Below are 23429 nucleotides of genomic sequence, written 5' to 3' on the forward strand. Positions count from 1 at the left end.
AATAACTTAAAATTGGCTTTAACTTAAGTGCTGCTAATGGTTATTCAGTTGCTAATCTGACTCACTGTTCTGTATGGGGACTTTGTCTAATATTGAGCACATTAAGCACTTAGACTAATGATCTGTTTGGTTCCCAGGAGGATACAAAGATGAAGGAATGGCTTCTCCAAAATTTCCAGTCTTGGGGAAAGGGCAACAAGGACAAAAATCACAAAACATGCCCCTGCGTTGAGTTCACCCCCAGTAGGGAAGTCTAGTCTTTGGAAGTAGAATTTCAGGGAGAGGTATTCTAGGCCTACCATACATAGTACTTGGGTTCTGTGACTAATAATGCTTAGTTCAAACTCCATAAAAAGCCCCTCCCCAATTCCCCCTGAGTAAAGTTCCTTGCCATGCTCCTATCCCTTAAACCCAATTTTGCCTCTGTAGAACAGCTCCTATATGCCAAATAGTCTTCATAAAAAACACTGTGGGATGGGAATTATGATTCCCTTCCTGTAGATGAGTAAATAAATGAAGTGATTTGTCCAAGATAAAAAGAGGCAGAGCCTAGACTCTATAAAGTTAGATTCCAGGTATAGGTTCTTTCTATAGCACCATAACTGTCGACGCCATTGAAAACTGCATCCCAGTCTCCTACTAAATTAGTATTTTTTTAAACCAAAAAAATCTGATTTATAAAAGCATTTTAAATACCTAATAGTAAAAATGATGCAAGAGTGAAAGGTTATTGACTCATAAACACAAAGTATCCTTAATGTAATTATATAATACATATTTATATAGTTAGATCTGTTTGGTGGCAAATACTTATTAATAAACTTCTGCCCAACTCAATGTAAAACATTGGTTAAATCAGCATAGAAATCTTTAGACTCTTAGGTTACCAAGAGAACATTATATGGTAAACTCTCGAGTGTAGAAAAATATAGAAGAATAGCCTCTCTCCTCCCATGGCCCTAATAAAACAGCAGTGGGAATTGCCACATACAGTATAACTAAAGTAAGAGTAACGGCCCGATTGAAACCTACATCCACAGCTACATCCTTCCTGAAAGTTCACCATGTAACTAGATTTCGTTAGAGATAATACTGAGGGACTGTCAAAATTCTTGTCACACTGGAATTTCCTTCTATTGACTTTTTCAAATAAGTAAACTAACAGCTGAAGATTAAAATTCATCTGTCAGAACAAGAAGAGTACATAGTCTTATTTAAGTTTGTCTTCTGTGGTCTATTACAGGGAGAATTTCTAAAATACATAAGAAATACATGTATATATATTCTTATATTGCTGTGTTGATTTCATTCTATTGTTTTTGTCTTGAGCCTTAACAAAGGTAAAAACTGCCAGCTCTCCTTCCACCTACCAAGACATGGGATCAGATATTCCATTACAAAAGGGACAGTGCCAAATTTGGTGTAAACTGTAATGTAAATTGTCAGAGTGGGGAACAACTAAATAAGACTGGAGCAAATGTGTGCAGGAGAGGAGTGCTGGTGAGCCTCCTCAAACACGTTGAAACATTTTATTATTATTCTGTCCTTCCCAATAGCCACCAAAGTCATCAGTACAAGCCCCAACATTCCCCAAGTAGAATTCCTGGCAATACACGGTACCAACATTGCAAGGGGTAGTGAAAACAGCAGAGACTTTAGAATTCGTTCTGCATCCAAACTTCAGCTGTTCCACTTACTAGTTGTTCCAATTAACATCTCTAAGCCTGTTTTCTCTTCTGTAAAATGAGAATCACAATTCCCTTAATTATGATAATTATGTGATAGATGAAGCAATCAACATTGTATCTGACATATAGGAGGTGATTAATAAATGGTCGCTACAGTTATATGGTGGAAGAGAACCATGCTGGTTTGGGATTACAGCTGCCTTGGATTTGTAGATGTGAAGCTCCAGCATAACGATTTTAAGCAGAGCAAAGCTGTCTGTGCAGTAGAGGAAGCTAGGACCATAATTTATGCTTTTCTACACCCAGCCCAGTGTGGCCTTTTAAAAGCATATATCCTACCACTTCTATACCCCCTTCCCTCTGCTCTGTTAAAGAAAGGACAGGAAAAAGGAAAAAAATCACACTCAGTGGAAGGAAAAACTTGGCAGCTATTTTAAAACTCTATCATGTCAGAGAAATTGCTTGAACATCCAAAATATTCCATTAAAAGAAAAAAAAAAATCTGGGGTGCCTGGGTGGCTCAGATGGTTAAGCATCTGCCTTCGTTCACTAAAGGTCAAGATCTCCAGGTCCTGGTATTGAGTTCCATGTCAGGCTCCCAGCTCAGCAGGGAGTCTGCTGCTCCCTCTTCCTCTTCCTCTCCCCTTGCTTGTGCTGTCGGTCTCTATCTCTCACAAATGATTTTTTTTTTTAAATCTTCAAAAAAATAAAAGGAGGGGCACCTGGGTGGCTCAGTAGGTTAAGCCTCTGCCTTCGGCTCGGGTCATGATACCGGGGTCCTGAGATTGAGCCCCACATCAGGCTCTCTGCTCAGCAGGGAGCCTGCTTCCCTTCCTCTCTCTCTGCCTGCTTCTCTGTCTACTAGATCTCTCTGTCAAATAAATAAATAAAAATCTAATAAATAAATAAATAAATAAAAGGAAAAAATCTATCTGTAAATACATATTTATCACAAAAGACAGAAACTTACTTAAGACTTGATGAAATTAAAGGTGTTAGCCCCTGGTTTGAAGAAAATTCCAGATTCCATATATTTTAGTTGCGCAGTGAATTTCATGCATTAAATGGAGCAAATAGCAAAGTCAGTTGGCTTCTGAAGAGAATGACACACTATAGCAGCAGTAAACTTGGCCTTTAGTTGTGCTGTTTCTGTAGATGGAAAGAAAAATTGTAAGAATAAAATGTCAGAATTAAGATGATACTAGCATGTACTTATAATTATATACTCAGGATTGTGCTAGGCACCACAGGCACTAATCAAGGTATTTCCCATTTGGGTGAAGAGACAAGTCTTAAAAACAGGAACTAGTTCGGTAACAGTCCATGAGAGTGGCTATTTAAAAGTCAACATGAGTGTTAAAGATTAGAGAAAGGCATCAGAAACATTAGGGAAATTTTCACAGGGGAAGTGGGAGTCAAATGGAACATTTAAAGATCATAGGGTTTGGGGTACCTGGGCTGGCTCAGTCAGTAGAACATGGGACTCATGATTTCACGGTTGTGAGTTCAAGCCCCACGTGGAGTGTGGAGCCTACTGAATAAATAAATAAACAAGCAAGCAAACCAACCAACCAAAGGATTTGAAGATGAAAAAGTGCAACATTGAAGTGAGGAATACAGCTCAGGGTTGGAATGAGCTTCGCTAATACTGAGTCAGTGAAGAGCATGGCCTGGTTTGAAAATAAAGTTTGAGGTCAAAGCATGGAATATTTTGAATGCCAGAATAAAGAGCTGAACTTTATTCTGTAGAAAATGGGAGCCACTGAATAATTATTTATGTGGCACTAATAAGATGAAAGAATTTTAGAAAGATTAATCTGATTACAGGATCCAAGATTTAAGGGAGAAGAAATATAATACTTCTGAGGTTTGTTGTTGAAAATTATAGATTTTCAAAGATGCAATAATGTATATAAAGGACAGCATATATGGGTAAGTCCTACTGAACCATTTAATACCAAATAATTATTCATTAAGTTCTTAACTTGTAAATAAAATACAATATAGAAAGAATTAACTATGACACATATTTTCCTAAAATCCTATGAGAAAATTATATGTGTTTATATATATTGATTTATTTATACATCAATCATATCCATAACTTATTTTTCTATAATCTTAACTACATTTATGACTAATACATTATTACTACATTGCTTAGCTACATTTTAAAGTGTGTCTCACTAGAGCTTTAAAAAGCACTACATATATATACTCAAATGTACTGCTGTTTTGATATTTTAATAATGATTAATTACATTCAATTATGTTAACTAAATTTTTTCTGAATTTAATTCCCATTCATGTAGAATTTTATTCTTGATGAAGAGTAACTTTGTGAGAGCCTTGAGAATTTTTAATTCAGGTAAAAGCTACATATACTATCTAGAGAATTAAATTTGTAGAAACTTTATTTTGGAATCTTTCTGTTGAGTTCATTAATCATTATGTGCTCTGTTTTTATCTTGGAAAATGTCAGTTTTGATAATAAAGTCTTATAATTGCAACTTAGAAAATGACTTTCATCCTGTTCTATGGGACATTTTTCAGAATACTTCTTCCACAAAGATACACCAGGGGTAGGGTTCTGCAGTTTTCAGTAGCTGATTCCTGTACCTTCAACAGTCTATGTTAAATAAAGGCAATAGTACATTTCATAGAGCTTTGGTTCTAAACACCTAGATTTATCAGATACCTATCTTTACAGCACTGCACAAGAAATACATGCTTCATGGTTTTTGATGTGAGCCCACTTGAGTCTCTCTGATATTAAAGCATGTGGTAATAAATACCTTGTCAAAAATGTGTTTATCTTGTACTTGTCTTGTTTATTACATCATGCTGGTTGTTGCTAGAATGAGGTGGGGTCTCTAGGAGCTTGTGCTGGATCTAACCCAGCCACACCCGCTCCCAATCAGGCAAAAGACACAATTCAGAAGATGCATGGGACTTCTTAAACAGTATCAGCACAGTTTAGGCATTTTGCAGAAGTCACTACTTCAGCTCCTCATTTTCCTTGATCTCTTAACAGTACTCAACTGCGTCCTCCTTAAAAGGCCTTCTTTTCCTGGACTTTAGTAAGGTCTTGTTCATTCCTGGCTTTTCCTTTCCCAACTCAGGAACACTTGCTGGGTCATTGTCTTCTACCCAGCATTCAAATTCTGGAATTCTTTGAAGACGCTGCTGTTTCAGAACTCTTTCAGGAATTCAGTCACCGTTTAATGATCTCACATTCCCTGTAAAGCAGGGATCACAAACCGATAACCTGTAGTCATACCATTTATTTTTCTTTTTTAAAGATTTTATTTTTAAGTAATCTCTACACCCAGCATGGGGCTCAAACTTACAGCCCCACTATTAAGAGCTGCACGCTCCACTGACTGAGCCAGCCAGGGGCACCCCCATCGTACCATTTGTAGATGACGAAAACTGTTTGAATTTAAATACTTCAGCAGAAGCATGCTTCTTCCTCTCCCACAGCCTTTCTTCTCTGTAGGCAGTTGAGTTAGCCCTCTGTTGCCCAAGGTTTGAGCTCCTTCCGGCTGGCTTCAGGGTTTCTCCCCCGGAAATGTACCCTCCCCCTGCCACCAAACCCCACATCCCCACCCTAGTCCCCCAACTCCTGCACTACTGACACATCAAAAGTTAGCTTTCCAAAATCTTCCAGGCCTGGGGCAGATCCCTCTGAATTCTGTCCTCTACTCTTCTTCCATTGCACACACTGCAGTTCGTTTTTATATATTAACTTGTATGATTATTTGAATAATGTTTGTTTCCATGTGACTGGAAACTCTAAGAGCAGGGACCGTGTGTGGTGTGTGTGTGTGTGTGTGTGTGTCAATGCTCCCTTGTCATTGCATTCCTAGCACCTAACCCAGTGATCATAAATTTTTTTTATGAATGTTTCAGGGAAGTAAGAATTCTCTCTTTCAAAGACTATTGATGCATTTCAACCTTCTAGAAATGAGCTGTTGAGACCAGCCAAAAAGGTAATGTACTCTGAATTTTATTCACTTAAAACAGGAACTTTAATCCATTTTATTTGCTCAAAACAGTGTCTTCCCCCCTTCATTTGCAAAGCAGTTTTTTAGACTCCTCCTACAGTTTCCAAAATGGGCCAACAGTCTTCACAATTTCACAGCATAGCTTGTCTCTGAAAATGAGGGTAGTTTCTTGAACAGTCCAGAGAATTCCTATAAAAAATTGAGAACCTTCTTTCTACACATAAAAGTTAAGCAATACATCATAAAAAGGACAATATAATTCAGTAAAAATGTACAACTATTCATGTTTAAAACATAATATAGTCATGATAGCACACAACTATTAAAAAAGATAAGCTGGGGGAGCCTGAGTGGCTCTGTTTGTTAAGCAGCTGCCTTCGGCTCAGGTCATGTTCCCAGGGTCCTGGGACTGAGCCCAGATCAGGCTCCCTGCTCAATGGGAAGTCTGCTTCTCCCTCTGCTGCTCCCCCTGCTTGTGCACAGGCCACAAGTGCATGCGGGCTCTCTCTCAGATAAATAGTAAACAAAATCTTTAAAAAATAAAATGATTTTTTAAAAAGAAAATAAAGCTGTATATTTGTCAATGGGATATGTATAAGATTTAGTAAGTCAAAAATCAAGTTAAATACAATAGGTATGATTCCAATTTTGAGAAGAAATGTAATTGGTAGAATATGGATAGAAAAAAAATTTGGAGGAACATACACCAAATTATCAATTTGAGGGTATAACTTTGGAGATTTTCAGTGTTTATGTTTTATATTATTACAATTCTCTTATATTTTTACATTGAGCATCTATTACTTTTGTAAAGAAGAGAAAAATGTGTAAAAAAAAAAGACACTCGATTAGAACAAACTCTTCCAACTGAATAACGAGGCAACACTGAGATAGAAAAACAGGCCAAATACATGAAACACAGGACATTAAAAAAGGAAATACAAATGACTGATAGGCATGAGAAAAAAAATTTCATTCTCAATGATAATCAAAGAAATGCCAAGCAAGCATTGATACAGTCCTTTTTAGTTCATTAAATTAGCAGAGATTTAAAACATAATGACCAATAGGCCAGCATGAGGGAGACAGTCCATCTTGTTTGCTGCTGGAAACCAACATAGGTGGATACAACCTTTTTAAATGACAACCTGGTAATCTGTATAAAAAACATTCAAAAATTTACATACTTAATTCAATTTCTAGGAATTTATCCTAGGAAAATAATCATAAACACTGCAATTTATATACCAAGAATATTTTTTACACAGCTATCGGAAAAATTAGAATTATTGTTATTATCTACCAAAAGGATATGAATTAAATGAATCCTGGTATATTCATACAAAATAATAGTATGTAGCCATTTTAAAATCATATTTTAGAAGGCCATTTAACAACTCAAAAAATGCATATCTTTTATAAGTGAAGAAAAAGCAAATTTCAAAAGTATATATAGCATAATGCAGATTGTGTGTGTGCACATAGTAAAAAGTGATCACAGTGTTAACAATCATTATCCATAAGTAGTATAAAGTGGGAATGACTTTTATTTTTGTCCTGATTCTTCCCTGCATTTTTCAAAGTTTCTCTAATGGTTATATAATGTATTATCTTTACAGTCATAAAAAAAGTTCTTTTAAAAGCTGCGGGCCTATGCTTTGGAAAAAAATTTGGCAGTTCCTCTAGAAATTAAACAGAGTTACTGTATGATCCAACATATCTACTCCTAGATATATTCCTAAGAGAACTGAAGGCATATGTACCAGCAATAACATACACATGAATGTTATAGCAACATTATGCAGAATAGCTCCCCTCAAAAATAGAAATAACCCACGTGTCTGTGAACTGATGGATGGATAAGCAAAATGTCCTATGCCTATTCGATAGAATATTATTCAGCCATATAGAGGAGGATACGGATTCATGCTACAACATGGATGAAACTTGATTACATTATGCTAAATGTAAAAGGAGTTTGTCAAAGAGGCCACCTGTTGTAGGAGTCCATTCAGATGAATTGTCCAGAATAAGCAAAATCATAAAAATGGAAGGTTGGTTACTGATTGCCAGGGACTGGGGAGAGGGAAAAATGATGAGTGACTGCCAATGAGCACAGGGTTCCTTTGGGGGGATGATGAAACAATTCTGGAATTAGATAGTGGTGATGGTTTGCGCACAACCCTGTGAATATACTAAAACCCACTGAATTTTAATGCTTTAAAAGGGAGCGTTATTATGGCATATGAATCATATCTCAGTTTTTAAGTGTGGAAAAAATTTGGTGGCCTATCAAAGTTTTCTGGAAAAGAGAAATAGCATTTTAAGTAAATGCTACTTTATAAACATAACCTACCAAGTGGTAAGTGTTGGAGGGGTAGGAACAGAGGGAAAGCACCTGGGGGTTAGAGGAGACCTCGATTAAAACGGAGATTCTCAAACTTTTTGCAAATAATAAATAAAATTACTAATTCATTTAAAAATAGCAGTAATGGTCCATTGTGTCACTCAGTCCTCTCAATAATGACATCTTTTTTTTTTAAAGATTTTATTTATTTATTTGACAGAGATCACAAGTAGACAGAGAAGCAGGCAGAGAGAGAGAGGGAAGCAGGCTCCCTGCTGAGCAGAGAGCCCGATGCGGGACTCGATCCTAGGACCCTGAGATCATGACCTGAGCCGAAGGCAGCGGCTTAACCCACTGAGCCACCCAGGTGCCCTCAATAATGACATCTTAACATAACTGCAAGACATTCTCAAAACCAAGACCTTCATATTGGCATAATACTGCTGACTACAGACATTATTCACTTTTACCAGATCTTGCAGGCACTCACTTCTAAAAAATAATTTTTAGCTGAAAAGACTGTATAACAACATTAAAATTCTTTGAATAAATGATTAGAACTACCCATATCCCTCTAAAAGCAGTCTGATTACCTTATACAGAAATATATGAAATTTTTATTATAAAATAGTTTAAATATACAGAAAGGTTATATTAAAATATAGCTATGGGCGCCCTGGTGGCTCAATGGGTTAAAGCCTCTGCCTTCAGCGCAGGTCATGATCCCAGGGTCCTGAGATTGAGCCCCATATCAGGCTCCCTGGGAGACTGCTTCCTCCTCTCTCTCTGCCTGCCTCTCTGCCTACTTGTGATCTCTGTCTGTCAAATAAATAAATAAAAATCTTTAAAATAAATATATATAGCTATGTACCTACATTATCTCCATGTATGTCTTTATACCTTTACTACCTATGTGAATATCCGTGAAAATAAATAGTATTACTTTGCATATCTAAAACCCTTATGTACAAACTGTATCACAAAACACAAAAGAATCTATTTTTTAAAATATAAATGTTCTATCATAGTAACACATACTGTCAAGTGCAAGTTGGAGAAGGAACTTTGTCACTCTCTCTGCCCACGTTTCTCAGGAAGGGGTTATAGTGGAGGTCAGAGCTGATGTTCTAGAGAGGCCTTGCCTGGACTGGAATCCAGAATCTTCTATTCACCAACAATATAACACTAGACAAATTATTTAGTCTCTCTGACCCTCAGTTTCCTCATGTGTAAAACAGAGGTAATGACAGTTCCTATTTCATAAAGCGATTTGAGTATAAATTAAGGTTATGCATGGGAAGTGCTTGGATTTGAGTACAAATTAAGGTTATGCATGGGAAGTGCTTGATACAGTGATGCAGAGTACCCAGCCGCGCTCAGTGGGCTGTCATTGTCATCTCTGTTGTTGCAGATGTGAACTCAGACGTCGATCTAATGCTCTCCCCATTTTTTTTTAAGATTTTATTTATTTATTTGACAGAGAAAGAGAGATCACAAGTAGGCAGAGAGGCAGGCAGAGGGAGAGGGGGAAGCAGGGTTCCCGCTGAGCAGAGAGCCTGATGCGGGGCTCGATGCGGGACTCGATCCCAGGATCCTGAGACCATGACCTGAGACCAAGGCAGAGGCTTAACCCACTGAGCCATCCAGGTGCCCCTGCTCTCCCCATTTTATATCCAGAGCCAACTCAGAGGAAGGGAGTGTTGCATGTTCTCTGGCCATGTTTCCTGCCCTCCCCTGGTGGTGTGCTGATAAATAGTTAACATTCAACTTTGAGCAAAGGTAGGGAGTGGGAGGCCACACTTTGTAGTGTTCACCAATTTCCACCATGTAAATATTCCTGCGAGGACTAATTTCAATCTGAAATCCGCTAAACGCAGAATTAGAAAGAGATGATCAGGGCGCCTGGGTGGCTCAGTGGGTTAAGCCGCTGCCTTCGGCTCAGGTCATGATCTCGGAGTCCTGGGATCGAGCCCCGCATCCGGCTCTCTGCTCTCTCGGGGAGCCTGCTTCCTCCTCTCTCTCTGCCTGCCTCTCTGCCTGCTTGTGATCTCTCTTGTCAAATTAAAAAAAAAAAAAAATAGAAAGAGATGATCAGAGTCTGCTCTCTCAAGCTTATATGAGCCTGCCCCAGCACACCCAAGAGACAATCTCTCTTCTTCTTTGCAGCTCCTTTGTTCATTGCTGAAACCCTGCCTTCTCAGGCAGAGGACCTGCATCTCTCTCTGACCTGCTCCTGCAGAGGTAAGAGTCTATTTATGCCTGGAAGATAAAGCCAGTCTTCAGGCCTGACGCCCACAGGGGCACTCAGGGCCAGCAAAAGGCACCTTAATTCTCATGAGTTGGTGTTTCCTGCACGTCTGCTGCCCTTGGGGGATCTTGGCTGTGGGTGTGGCTGTGGCTGTGGCTTGGGTAGGACGTCCTCGGATCACATAATGCTGTCATAATACCTTCTTAAGACCAAAAGCTCCTTACCTATTTTTAACATGTAGCATTCTCTATGGCACTCTTTCTATTTAGGATGTTAAAGTAATCATTCCTGCATCTTTCCACAGTCTTCACGATGATACTTTATTTTTTTATTTTTTTTAAAAGATTTTATTTATTTATTTGACAGACAGAGATCACAAGTAGGCAGAGAGGCAGGCACAGAGAGAGGAAGGAAAGCAGGCTCCCTGCTGAGCAGAGAGCCAGATGGGCCTCGATCCCAGGACCCTGGGATCATGACCTGAGCCGAAGGCAGAGGCTTTAACCCACTGAGCCATCCAGGCGCCCCTATTACTTTTTAATAACTATATAATTTCATCAGTACAACCACATGTAAGGTGTATGCAAAGGAAAAAGAACAAGGACAAACACTGGGAAAAGTGGCATAAATATGAGAAAAGAATAAGAATTTCAAGAACTGAGTATAGTCTTGAATATTGACAAGAAGTGTACCACTGAATCTTCCAATGAGGTAACTAACAATTTTAGGAGGAGAAAGTTCATCTCTTTCTGGGGGGCAGAAGTAGGTAAAGGAAGTGAAGGAATCAAGAGCACATTTTGCTATCTGCCAGGGACGATGTTTCTGGCATGACCTCATCCACAAGTCAGGGTGAGCAAACTGAGACCCAGAGTCATTCATTAACCTGCCCAGGGTTGCCCAGATCAGTTAAGAGTCAATAAGAATGAAGGCAGTGCTCTCCATAGATGCTGAAAAAGCATTTGACAAAGTACAGCATCCCTTCCTGATCAAAACTCTTCAAAGTGTAGGGATAGACGGCACATACCTCAATATTATCAAAGCCATCTAGGAAAAACCCACCACAAATATCATTCTCAATGGAGAAAAACTGAAAGCTTTTCCGCTAAGGTCAGGAACACGGCAGGGATGTCCGTTATCACCACTGCTATCCAACATAGTACTAGAAGTCCTAGCCTCAGCAATCAGACAACAAAAGGAAATTAAAGGCATCCAAATCGGCAAAGAAGAAGTCAAACTATCACTCTTTGCAGATGATATGATACTATATGTGGAAAACCCAAAAGACTCCACTCCAAAACTGCTAGAACTTGTACAGGAATTCAGTAAAGTGTCAGGATATAAAATCAATGCACAGAAATCAGTTGCATTTCTCTACACCAACAACAAGACAGAAGAAAGAGAAATTAAGGAGTCCATCCCATTTACAATTGCACCCAAAACTATAAGATACCTAGGAATAAACCTAACCAAAGAGACTAAGAATCTATACTCAGAAAACTATAAAGTACTCATGAAAGAAATTGAGGAAGACACAAAGAAATGGAAAAATGTTCCATGCTCCTGGATTGGAAGAATAAATATTGTGAAAATGTCTATGCTACCTAAAGCAATCTACACATTTAATGCAATTCCTATCAAAGTACCATCCATTTTTTTCAAAGAAATGGAACAAATCATCCTAAAATTTATATGGAACCAGAAAAGACCTCGAATAGCCAAAGGAATATTGAAAAAGAAAGCCAAAGTTGGTGGCATCACAATTCCGGACCTCAAGCTCTATTACAAAGCTGTCATCATCAAGACAGCATGGTACTGGCACAAAAACAGACACATAGATCAATGGAACAGAATAGAGAGCCCAGAAATGGACCCTCAACTCTATGGTCAACTCATCTTCGACAAAGCAGGAAAGAATGTCCAATGGAACAAAGACAGCCTCTTCAATAAATGGTGTTGGGAAAATTGGACAGCCACATGCAGAAAAATGAAATTAGATCATTTCCTTACACCACACACGAAAATAGACTCAAAATGGATGAAGGGCCTCAATGTGAGAAAGGAATCCATCAAAATCCTCGAGGAGAACACAGGCAGCAACCTCTTCGACCTCAGCCGCAGCAACATCTTCCTAGGAACATCACCAAAGGCAAGGGAAGCAAGGGCAAAAATGAACTTTTGGGATTTTATCAAGATCAAAAGCTTTTGCACAGCAAAGGAAACAGTTAACAAAACCAAAAGACAACTGACAGAATGGGAGAAGATATTTGCAAATGACATATCAGATAAAGGGCTAGTGTCCAAAATCTGTAAAGAACTTAGCAAACTCAACACCCAAAGAACAAATAATCCAATCAAGAAATGGGCAGAGGACATGAACAGACATTTCTGCAAAGAAGACATCCAGATGGCCAACAGACACATGAAAAAGTGCTCCATACCACTCGGCATCAGGGAAATACAAATCAAAACCACCATGAGATATCACCTCACACCAGTCAGAATGGCTAAAATTAACAAGTCAGGAAATGACAGATGCTGGCGAGGATGCGGAGAAAGGGGAACCCTCCTACACTGTTGGTGGGAATGCAAGCTGGTGCAACCACTCTGGAAAACAGCATGGAGGTTCCTCAAAATGTTGAAAATAGAACTACCCTATGACCCTGCAATTGCACTGCTGGGTATTTACCCTAAAGATACAAACGTAGTGATCCGAAGGGGCACGTGCACCCGAATGTTTATAGCAGCAATGTCTACAATAGCCAAACTATGGAAAGAACCTAGATGTCCATCTACAGACGAATGGATAAAGAAGATGTGGTATATATACACAATGGAATACTATGCAGCCATCAAAAGAAATGAAATCTTGCCATTTGCGACGACGTGGATGGAACTAGAGGGTATCATGCTTAGCGAAATAAGTCAATCGGAGAAAGACAACTATCATATGATCTCCCTGATATGAGGGAGAGGAGATGCAACATGGGGGGTTGAGGGGGTAGGAGAAGAGTAAATGAAACAAGATGGGATTGGGAGGGAGACAAACCATAAGTGACTCTTAATCTCACAAAACAAACTGAGGGTTGATGGGGGGAGGGGGTTGGGAGAGGGGGTGGGGTTATGGATATTGGGGAGGGTATGTGCTATGGTGAGTGTTGTGAAGTGTGTAAACCTGGCGATTCGCAGACCTGTACCCCTGGGGATAAAAATATATGTTTATAAAGCTGTAAAAAAAAAAAAAAAAAAAAAGGATGAATACCCAAGTTTTGTAGCAACATGGACGGGACTGGAAGAGATTATGCTGAGTGAAATAAGTCAAGCAGAGAGAGTCAATTATCATATGGTTTCACTTATTTGTGGAGCATAACAAATAGCATGGAGGACAAGGGGAGATGGAGAGGAGAAGGGAGTTGAGGGAAATTGGAAGGGGAGGTGAACCATGAGAGACTATGGACTCTGAAAAACGATCTGAGAATTTTGAAGGGGTGGGGGGTGGGAGGTTGGGGGCACCAGGTGGTGGGTATGGTAGAGGGCACGGATTGCATGGAGCACTGGGTGTGGTGCAAAAATAATGAATACTGTTATGCTGAAAAAATAAAAAAATTAAAAAATAAATAAATAAATAAATAAATAAATAACATCTTAAAAAAAAAAGAATGAAGGCAGTGAAAACAGAAAGTATGAACAACTCTTTCTGGAATCATGATGGGGAAAGAAGACAAAGAGCGATAGAGAGATAAAGTATAAGGATATGGAATCACTGCTTTTCTAATAAAAATAAAACTCAGTTCCTCCAAGGTTGACACCAAAAAAGAGCCCGCAGGTGACTATAGAGCCAGAAGCAGAGACCACCAAACCCTAAACCCTGTCCCAGGCATTCATCTTTCTTCTGGGAATCTTGGCCTCATTATCTTTGCTCCAGCTAAGGCTCCTTGGATGCTTTCTTCCTTTCATATGAGACCCGAGCATGAGATAACAAAAGGAATTTTTTTTTTAAGGTTTTATTTATTTATTTGACAGAGATCACAAGTAGGCAGAGAGGCAGGCAGAGAGAGGGAGAGGGAAGCAGGCTCCCTGCTGAGCTGAGAGCCCGATGCGGGACTCGATCCCAGGACCCTGAGATCATGACCTGAGCCGAAGGCAGTGGCTTAACCCACTGAGCCACCCAGGCGCCCCCAAAAGGAATTTTTTTATAATTGACGCACAGTTGATACAAAGTTACGTACAAAAAGCATTTCTTAACATCCCATGGCACAACCAAATCAAAGCTAGAAAGTTTAAACAACTTTTCTCAGGACAAGGGCAATGTCTTCTAACTTTGTGTGGCCAGGATGCTAGCTTATTATTATCTTTAAAATTTTATTTATTTATTTATTTATTTATTTATTTATTTATTTATTTATTTATTTATTTGAGAGAGAGAGAGAGAGCACAAGCAGGGGAAGGGGCAGAGGGAGAGGGAGCAGCAGACTCCCCACCAAGCAGGGAGCCTGACATGGGCCTCCACCCCAGGACCCTGGGATCATGACCTGAGCCAAAGGCAGATGCTTAACCAGCTGAGCCACTCAGGTGCCCCCAGGATGCTAGTTTAAACAGACAGAATGTCAAGAGATTTGGATTCAGAGGTCTACAGTGGCAATCTGAAAATAGGTGTTTTAAAGTAATGCCGGTTTATCCTTAAATTCCTGCAAATTTGGGTACCACTGTACTGGCAAATAGCAGAGAAATAAACACAGTAGCATAAATGCATGTGGTCTGACTCCCAAGAAAAGGCATACTTATAACCATGCTGGGGTCTTCACCCTAACCCTATAGGTTTTATGCTCTCTTGGCACATGCCGGCTATTTTAGACTCCAGCCCAATCTGGGCCCAACAGAGGGAAGGCCTCTGCCAAATCATATGATGGCAAGGGAGGGGGAAAAGAGGGCTTCTTCTCTTCTTTTTTTTTCTTTTTCTTTCTTTCTTTCTTTCTTTCTCTCTCTCTCTTTTTTTTTTTTTTTTTACTTTGTTTATTTGACAGAAAGAGAGAGTACAAGCAGAGGGAAGAGTAGGCAGAAGAAGAAGGAGAAACAGGCTCCCATCAGGAAGCCCGATGTGGGGCTGGATCCCAGGACCCTGAGCCGAAGGCAGACACACCAGGCACACTGGCTTCTTCTACTCTTAACATTTTCCAAACACTGGGTCATTGGTTCCTAACTAGCTTACCAATACAGGCAAGGCCCACCTTTCCCCAAGCTCTCCCCCTTTTACTTGTCATCTCTCCAGCAGAAGGGATGACGACAGCCAGCTCTCTCCTACTGGCTCTTGTCTCACCAGGAGTTAAGTCTTTGGGAAGGTGACCACACATCCAGGTTGGGCTGGGGTTAGTCCTAACCTACTCCTGGAAGCCCAGACAGAGTCCACTCTGGTTTGCTGTACTCTTTCATTCTCAAAAGGTCTCAGTTTGGATGACAAATTAGATAGTCACGCCGTCTATGAACAACAGATCTACAACAAAAACGTGAGTGCACAAAAGTAAGCAGTAGTCTGCCGGCAATTTACATAACAACTTGCATTTATGGAGCAAGTAGTCTGCAACAAGATACACACCCTCTCAATGAACCCTCACAGCAACCCAGGAGGGAGTTTTCAGGAGCAAGAAGTTTACAAATGAAGGAAGTAACCGGCTTAAAAACGCCTTGACCAAAGTCACCTGACTATGAGGAGAGGAACAGAATTCAAACACCCATCTGCAGGACCCCAACTTCTGCCCTGAAGGCGGCCTGGCTACCTCTTCAAGGCCTGCGGACACCTCACTCCCCCCAATTCCTGACTGTGAAGAAACGACTTTACCAAGAAAGTTGGTCTGTTTCAACACTAAAGGAGTACTCTCAATATTCCCTTTTTCATCTTACATTTGAAAGGAGAAATCTGTTTCTGCAGCTGTCTGTGTAATTCAGCTCTTGTTCCTGTAACCTAATTTGAAAGAACACTTCCAAAAGAAGCAACCAAGTCTACAAAAGCACAGTTTGACTCAAGTGGATCCAACCAGTTCGCAAATGGAAAGTAACACCCAGGAGTGAGTTTTGCATCACAAGCATTGCTGCTCTGAGTCATTCCCAATGACACCTTGAAGATGTCCATCCAGAAAATGGATGGTTTAAAATCTTTGCATGGCTTAATCTTCTAAACCCATTGCTCTCCCAGAAAAGGTGACTTAAGTTTTAGCCTTTCCTCTCATCACCAAATAGTCTGCAGTGTTCTTTTTTCTCCCTTTTAAAAAAAAATAGGGTATTTTTTTTGCATTTTCATTTTTAATCCCAAAAACACTCCCTTAATGCATTCTCTTTCACACACACACACACACACACACACACACACACACACACACACAAAATGCTTAAGGAACCTTTGATCAATACCCCAATCTCAGACCTGTACAATGTTATTGATTTGTTTTGTGTCCTTCTAGAGCGTTTTCTATCCAGGAAATTATCTTTCTTCTTCTACTTTCTGCCTTTTCCAATACCAGTATAACTGTTTTTCCCTTCCTCCCCGCAAACTCCATCATGGGGAAGCAACCAAAATCTCAGAGGTTAAAATCTCCCTTGGAGGTACAGCCATCTGCCTCTCCCTCTGTCTAGCTCCTCCTTCACCTTCACCTTCAGTCCTATGAGTGCCTAAGAGCAAAAGCTCTAGAGTCAGACTTCTGGGTGGGAATCTTGGCTCCATTACTTACTTCTTGAGTGACCTTGAGCCAGTTTATTCATTCACTATTCATTCAGCAAATGTTTATTGAGTACCCATTATTATGTGTTACAGATAAAATGGTGTGTAAGACAATATTTCTACCCTTATGGAGCTTACATTCTGGTGGGAGACATAGAATATAAATGTATGAATGAATATAGCATAATTCTAGGAAGCAATAAATGTCATGAAGAAAAATGAAACAGAGTCAAGGGACAGACTTTTTTCAATCTGGACAATCGAACAAAACCTCCCTGAGGATGTGACATTAGAGCAGAGAGCTGAATAGACTTAGAGAACAAGCCATGAAAAGATGTGAAGAGAATGGCAAGTACAAAGGCCCTGAGGCAGAAATGAGGAACAGCAGTAAGGCAAGTGAGCTGAAATGGAGTATAGGAGAAAGAATGGTGGCACATGAAGAATTCCAATTTCCAGTCCCCCATCTTCCTAGCCCTGTAGTCCCCCAACATCAAAATTTAGCTCCATTGGATCCTACAGTAGTACACTCCTTCCCTACCTTTTTATTGCTCCTCTCCTCCCTTATAGCCTCACTTTCATCCTTAATCAGCTTAGATCCAAAGTCCAGTGTATTAACTACTCCCTTGCATAAACTCAGCTCCCAGCTACATGTCCTCTTTCTTTCCTCAAACCTGTAACACTTCCTCCCCAGTCTTCATCTTCACTGATGGACTTCCTATCTCACTGAGAACAGCAGCAAAGCAATCAAGGACATCCACAAGCTCCCAGCTGCACCTGTACCCCACCCTCACCCTCCATCCTGTGGGTGCCAGGGCTGAAGGCCTTCTGGCAGGTATGCACGCTCCATCCCTCCAGCCTTCTCTAGCAAGTGTCCTTCTTTCTCCTTTGTGATACCACCAGCATAAGGAACTGCAGTACTTTTCCTCCACTGTCACAAATTCATCTCTTGATGACCCACCACCTCAGGCCTCTGACAATCTCTACAGCATGAACACTTTTGCTCACAGTCTTTACCTCCTTCTCCCCGTTCCCTCTGGACCCTCTCCAGCAAGCTGTGGCCACCATCCCACTGAAAGGGCCTCATTTGCTAGATCTCTGCCCTTGGCACATCCAGTACTTGATCTTCTATCCTCGTTGCCCAGACCCATGGGCAACACTGGATCCCTCTTCCTGCATTGCCTCCCTTCTGACCTTTGCCTCCATTATTGGTCCTGCATCTGATTCCAAGCAAGTCTCTGTGCCTTTCTCCAGGATCACATCACTGCCCTGCTCACATTCCTCCCCAGCAGCCCACCCACTCAAAATCCAGGCCCCAGGAGTAGGGGTGTGGTAGGGACATACAAGTTCCTACATGGCCTGATCTTACCCCAACCCCCACCCAGGACCTCTCTGACCTCTGCTTATTCCCCTACCTTACTGTCTCTGTTTTAGCCACATCTGCCTCTTTGCTGTTCTTCAAACATGCCAAGCACACTCTTCCTCAGGGCCTTTGCACTTGCTGTTCCCCCTATCTGGAATTCTCTTCCTCCAGAATCCCCTGGGCTCACTCTTTCCTTACCTTCAGGTTTCTTTCTTTCTTTCTTTCTTTCTTTCTTTCTTTCTTTTTAATATTTTATTTATTTATTTGACAGAGAGAGACATCGCAAGTAGGCAGAGAGGCAGGCAGAGAGAGGGGGAAGCAGGCTCCCCACTGAGCAGGGAGCCTGATGTAGGGCTCGATCCCAGGACCCTGAGACCATGACCTGAGCCGAAGGCAGAGGCTTCAACCCACTGAGCCACCCAGGTGCCCCTACCTTCAGGTTTCTGCTGTAGTGTCACTTTCTCAGGAAGACTTTTCTGGCTATCTTCTTAGCCATCCTGGTGGACCCTCACTGCCACTCAGCACTCACTATTCTCCTTTTGTTTCTTTTTTAAGTTAATTATTTTTTTTAGTAATCTCTACATGGTAGAGCTCAAACTCACAACCCCAAAAAATCAAAGGTCAGCAAGCTCTATGAGCCACCCAGGCATGCCCCCATCGTCCTTTTCTACTTCATTTTTCTTCGTAGAACTTTTTACCACCTGATAGCCTACATATTTCTCGTGCTATTGTTTCCTCCCACTAGAATGCAAGCTCTATACAGGAATAAGGTGCCTGGTATCTAGAATAGTGCCTGGCACATAGTAGGCCCTCCACAAATACTTGTTGACTGAGTGAAGAATCATCATGCAGATTACGTAGAGCCTTGTAAGTCCTGGAAAGGACTGTGAATTTTATTTTAAATGTGAAGGGAAGGGGCGCCTGGGTGGCTCAGTGGGTTAAGCCGCTGCCTTCGGCTCAGGTCATGATCCCAGGTCCTGGGTTCGAGCCCCACATCGGGCTTTCTGCTCAGCAGGGAGCCTGCTTCCTCCTCTCTCTCTGCCTGCCTCTCTGCCTACTTGTGATTTCTCTCTGTCGAATAAATAAATAAAATCTTTAAAAAAAAATGTGAAGGGAAGTCACTGGAGAGTACATGGTGTGACTTACAATTTAAAACAGACCACTCTGGGGAGATGTAGACTTCCAGTTATGGAATGAATTAGTCACAGGGATGAAAGGTAGGGCACAGGGAATAGAGTCAGTGACACTGTAATAGTTCCGCATGGGGACAGATAGTAGTTTTGCTTTGGTGAGCACAGCCTAGAGTATAGAGAAGCGGAATCAGCTATGTTGTATGCGTAAATCTAATGTAACATTGCATCCACGAGGCTCAAATAAAAACATTTTTAAAGAAATAAAAATAAAAAGACCACTCTGGCTGCTGTGTGTAGAGAAGAGAGTCCTAGGGGATAAGAGTGGCATTGGGGGCTGTTGAAGGCTAATGCAATGTTCAAGCAAGATGGATAAGGAGGGTCTGAGCTAAGTTGAAAAAATGTCAGAGTTTTGGATCTATTTCAGAGTTATCATGGACAGACAGAACTTGTTATAAATTGGATGAGGGATCTGAGAGAAAAAGAGGAATTTGGTTTGGGGACTCAGTGACACTGTTTCCCCTAACTGTGAAATGGGGACAAATAGAGCATCTCCCTCATGGGATTGTTGCAGAATGGGGTAGAGGACATTGAGTCTCACACAGTGTCGGGCACATGGTAAACCTTCTAATAACCGTTGGTGCCTATTACGCCCCCAAGATGACTGCATTTCCCTGCTTCCTGGGTAAATAGGATTACAGAAATACCCACCCCACAGAGACTGAGGAAACAAAACACTTTATTTGCAGAGCGCACTCTCCCCTCCCAAGGGACAGATTTTGACTTTACTTAACAGAATACTTAACATTAGTGTTGGAGCAGTTTCCTCGCACACAGATACATAAAAGGATTCCTCACATTTCAAAAGAATCCTACGGCCCCTTTAAGTGGTGTTTGTCCATTCAATACTTAGCAGAAGGAGTAACTAAAAGCGAAAATTACAAACCTCTGCTGATTCAAAATCAATCCAAATGTAAGAAAAGTACATCTGAAATAATAATGATTTTTTAAAAACAGGTATTTGCTGCATTTTAATACACCAGAAGCCAAAATACCACACTGTCCGGTTCAATACAGGACACCTGGCAACGCTGTTTGTCTGTGTAACTCAGCTTTCTGCAAAGGCAACACCCAGCCCTTTTTGGCTGCCTTGGCCTGTCCTCATTTCCCCCTGGAAAACTGTTTGAAACTTAGTACAGATAACATTCTGCCGCTATTACAATTAGCAGCTTCTCTCAATGGGTCACCTGGTTTGGCAAGTGCTTCGTGGGGTAACCCAGGATCTTGTTTCAAAACCTCTCAGTGGCAGCCTCCAGGTAGCATGTGAAAAGCTGCCTGTGGGGAATCTGGGGGCTGCTTTGGGACCTTCAGGTGTTAGCATCTTCTGCCTCACCAGATCTTCTGATTACTGATTATCTCCCTTATTATTATTCCCCCACTTATGGGTAGATGGGCCATTCTTCTTCCTAGCCCCCAGGCACCTGGGAGGTTGGTGAGGACACCCTAAATCCGTGAGACTCCTTTCCCTCCTTGCCCCATAAATGAACTCCTCCTTAAATGCTTTTACTACCTGGGAACCTGCAGACAACCTTGAATTTGAATTGGAGCTGAAAGAATTTGCCTAGTGATTGGGTCTGTGCTCCATGACCCCCAGATTCAAATGGGAGAGACCTTTGCTTCTGAAAGCAGGGTCCTGGGATCAGCAGGCTCACCAGGGAACTTGTTAGCAATGCAGAATCAGAGGCAGTATTCCATACCTCTGAATCAGAATCTGAGTTTTAACAAGGTCTCCAGGTGATTCCCATTCATCAGCAAGTTCGAGAAGCCAGAGAGGAGCTCAGACCCCTCCCTTCCTGCTGACTAGGGAGAACTTCTTGTACGTGGTCTGTTAAGGGGCCTTTAAACCCCAGCCTACTTCATTGTCCACACTTTTCTTTCTTTCTTTCCTTCTTCCTTCCTTCCTTCCTTCCCTTGATCTCTACACCCAACATGGGGCTTGAATTCACACCCTAAGATCAAGAGTCACATGCTCTACCGACTGAGCCAGCCAGATGGCCCGTCCTCACTTTTCAAAGAATCCTGAGCCCAGGACCTCTAACACCCATTCTGTCCCCTTACAGCCAGCGTCTCTTTTATAGACCCCTTTCCCTTCTACAAGAACCCCAGCTCCACTCCTGGGCTCTGAGGAGGCTCCAGGCTCCTCTCCTGGGACATTTCCTGGAGGGTGGCTTTCCTGCTGGGCTCAAGGAGGGCCTATGATAGCAACCCAAGTGCTCCCCTTCTGCCCTTTTTAGAGTTGCCTTAACTTGTCCAGTGACAGCCCCTGAGAGCTGGGACAGACTGCCCTCCGCCCAGGTCTTTGGCAGGGATGTGAGCTGTTTGTCTCATGCAGAGCAAGGGATTCCCTTTGCCATGGCTTGCCTTGAAGTTGAGACCTCCCAGACTTCCCACTTAGCATAAACATACTATCCTGTTTCTTTTTCCTGCCAGGTAACTCCCTACAGCCCCAATAGAAAAGCAGAACACAAGTAAAGGTTGCCTTCAAATGGGGACATCGGGAGAAGGAAGAGGATGAGGACTGACAACCGGCCTCAGAGAAAGAGTCATGGTTCATCAAAAACAAGCCAACAGGAGGGGCAGGTACATTTAAAATGCTCCAAGCACTTGATTCTTGGAAGGTTTGAGGATTTTAGTTTGTGTTTTTTTTTTTTTTTTTTAAGCTTTCCAAAAGGGAAAAGAAAAAAAAAGCTATTAGAAAACTTTTCTGGACCTTGGACACCGGAGTCTCTCCTGAAATTGTAATGTAAGGCCTTTTGGTCAGGTTAATTAACTACACGTTCTTTCTCACACTTTTTAATTTATCACACAATTGATTCCTCCCCCTGCAAAGATATATTAAAAGCCAACTTCTAAGCTTTTAAAGGAACCTTTGGAATGTTGCCCTTATTTATTTTTTAAATAGTGTCTTTCCAAATTTTTATGTATTTTAGTTAGCAGAAAATTATTACAGTACTTTTTATGTCCCAAGCACTGTCCTAGAAGGTTTATACAAAGATTAACTCATTGAATCCTTAAAGTAATCTAATGAAATATGTACTGTTATTAACTACATTTATAGATGAGGAAATTAAGTCACAAAGAGGTTAAGTAACTTGCTAGGTCACACAGCTAATAAATGACAGAACCAGAATTCAAATCCAGGCCACAGCCATAGGCTGAATCATTAGGCATCGCTGCCTCTTTCTGTGTGTGTGTGTGCGTGTGTGTGTTTATATGTACTTAGATTTTAAATTTAATTTCAATGTCGTTTATATATAAATATTATATATTTTTACATGTTCTATTTTACATATTTTATATGTACATTATGCCCATATTTTTAAGTATATGAGAAGGTACGAAAGAGATAGAAGGATTCTAGATGTAGTTTTTCCAAATGGCCATCTTTCCGCATGGTTTCAAAACACGCCTAAAACCCAATGCTGAAAGAAGGAAAATTTTTCTGTGGATCTCCTCTTCAGGAGTCTAGAGGACAAATTTCATAAATGTCAGCTTCATTGTGGGAGAAATGTGGTAGCCGGATTACAGGAACTAGTTTGTCAAGTGAGTGTAAGCAGCATTCCAACTTTAAAATTATTAAACACTAGGTAATTTTTCTTTAGGTTCGATTCTGCAAGAGATGTCATGGCTTAGTATTCCTTAAGTTAATTCTGGATTGTTCTTGCGCCTTTGCACTGAATGTGACACAGGCATTCATCTGTACAGCTGGTGTGTATGTGTCCTGATGCGTGTGTGCCAGGTTTAAGTTTAAATGTCTGCCGTCTCAGGCCTTCGGTTCACCCAAAAGGTAACGCTCCAGTAAACAAATGGGGGTAAGGAACCGCTCTCTGTCTACTGATGCAAGTGCGCCCTCTGCTGGCCCTGTGAAGGTGTTGCGGTCACG

At 41.0% G+C, this 23429-nt stretch overlaps 1 protein-coding gene and 1 long non-coding RNA gene across 3 annotated transcripts in view; one reads left to right on the forward strand and one right to left on the reverse strand.

The window, feature by feature from the left end:
* TRIM13 (tripartite motif containing 13) overlaps positions 1 to 23429 on the reverse strand; it is a 45048-nt gene that overhangs the window by 14947 nt on the left and 6672 nt on the right. Inside the window, exons 1-2 of one of the 2 annotated variants that reach the window (XM_047723356.1) lie at positions 4387 to 4434; positions 2659 to 2837 (exon numbers count right to left, since the gene is read on the reverse strand). The gene's annotated coding sequence lies outside the window, so the exon portion shown is untranslated. Of the gene's footprint in view, positions 1 to 2658; positions 2838 to 4386; positions 4435 to 23429 lie in introns of those variants that run through there. The other variant, XM_047723357.1, reaches the window with a different exon arrangement.
* On the forward strand, positions 5599 to 22148 carry LOC125096406 (uncharacterized). The gene is made up of 3 exons (XR_007126176.1): positions 5599 to 5680; positions 10209 to 10283; positions 21977 to 22148. It is a non-coding gene; the product is annotated as an uncharacterized LOC125096406 (long non-coding RNA).

This window comes from Lutra lutra, chromosome 3 (genome assembly GCF_902655055.1).
Source record: "Lutra lutra chromosome 3, mLutLut1.2, whole genome shotgun sequence".
Taxonomy (NCBI): Eukaryota; Metazoa; Chordata; class Mammalia; order Carnivora; family Mustelidae; genus Lutra; species Lutra lutra.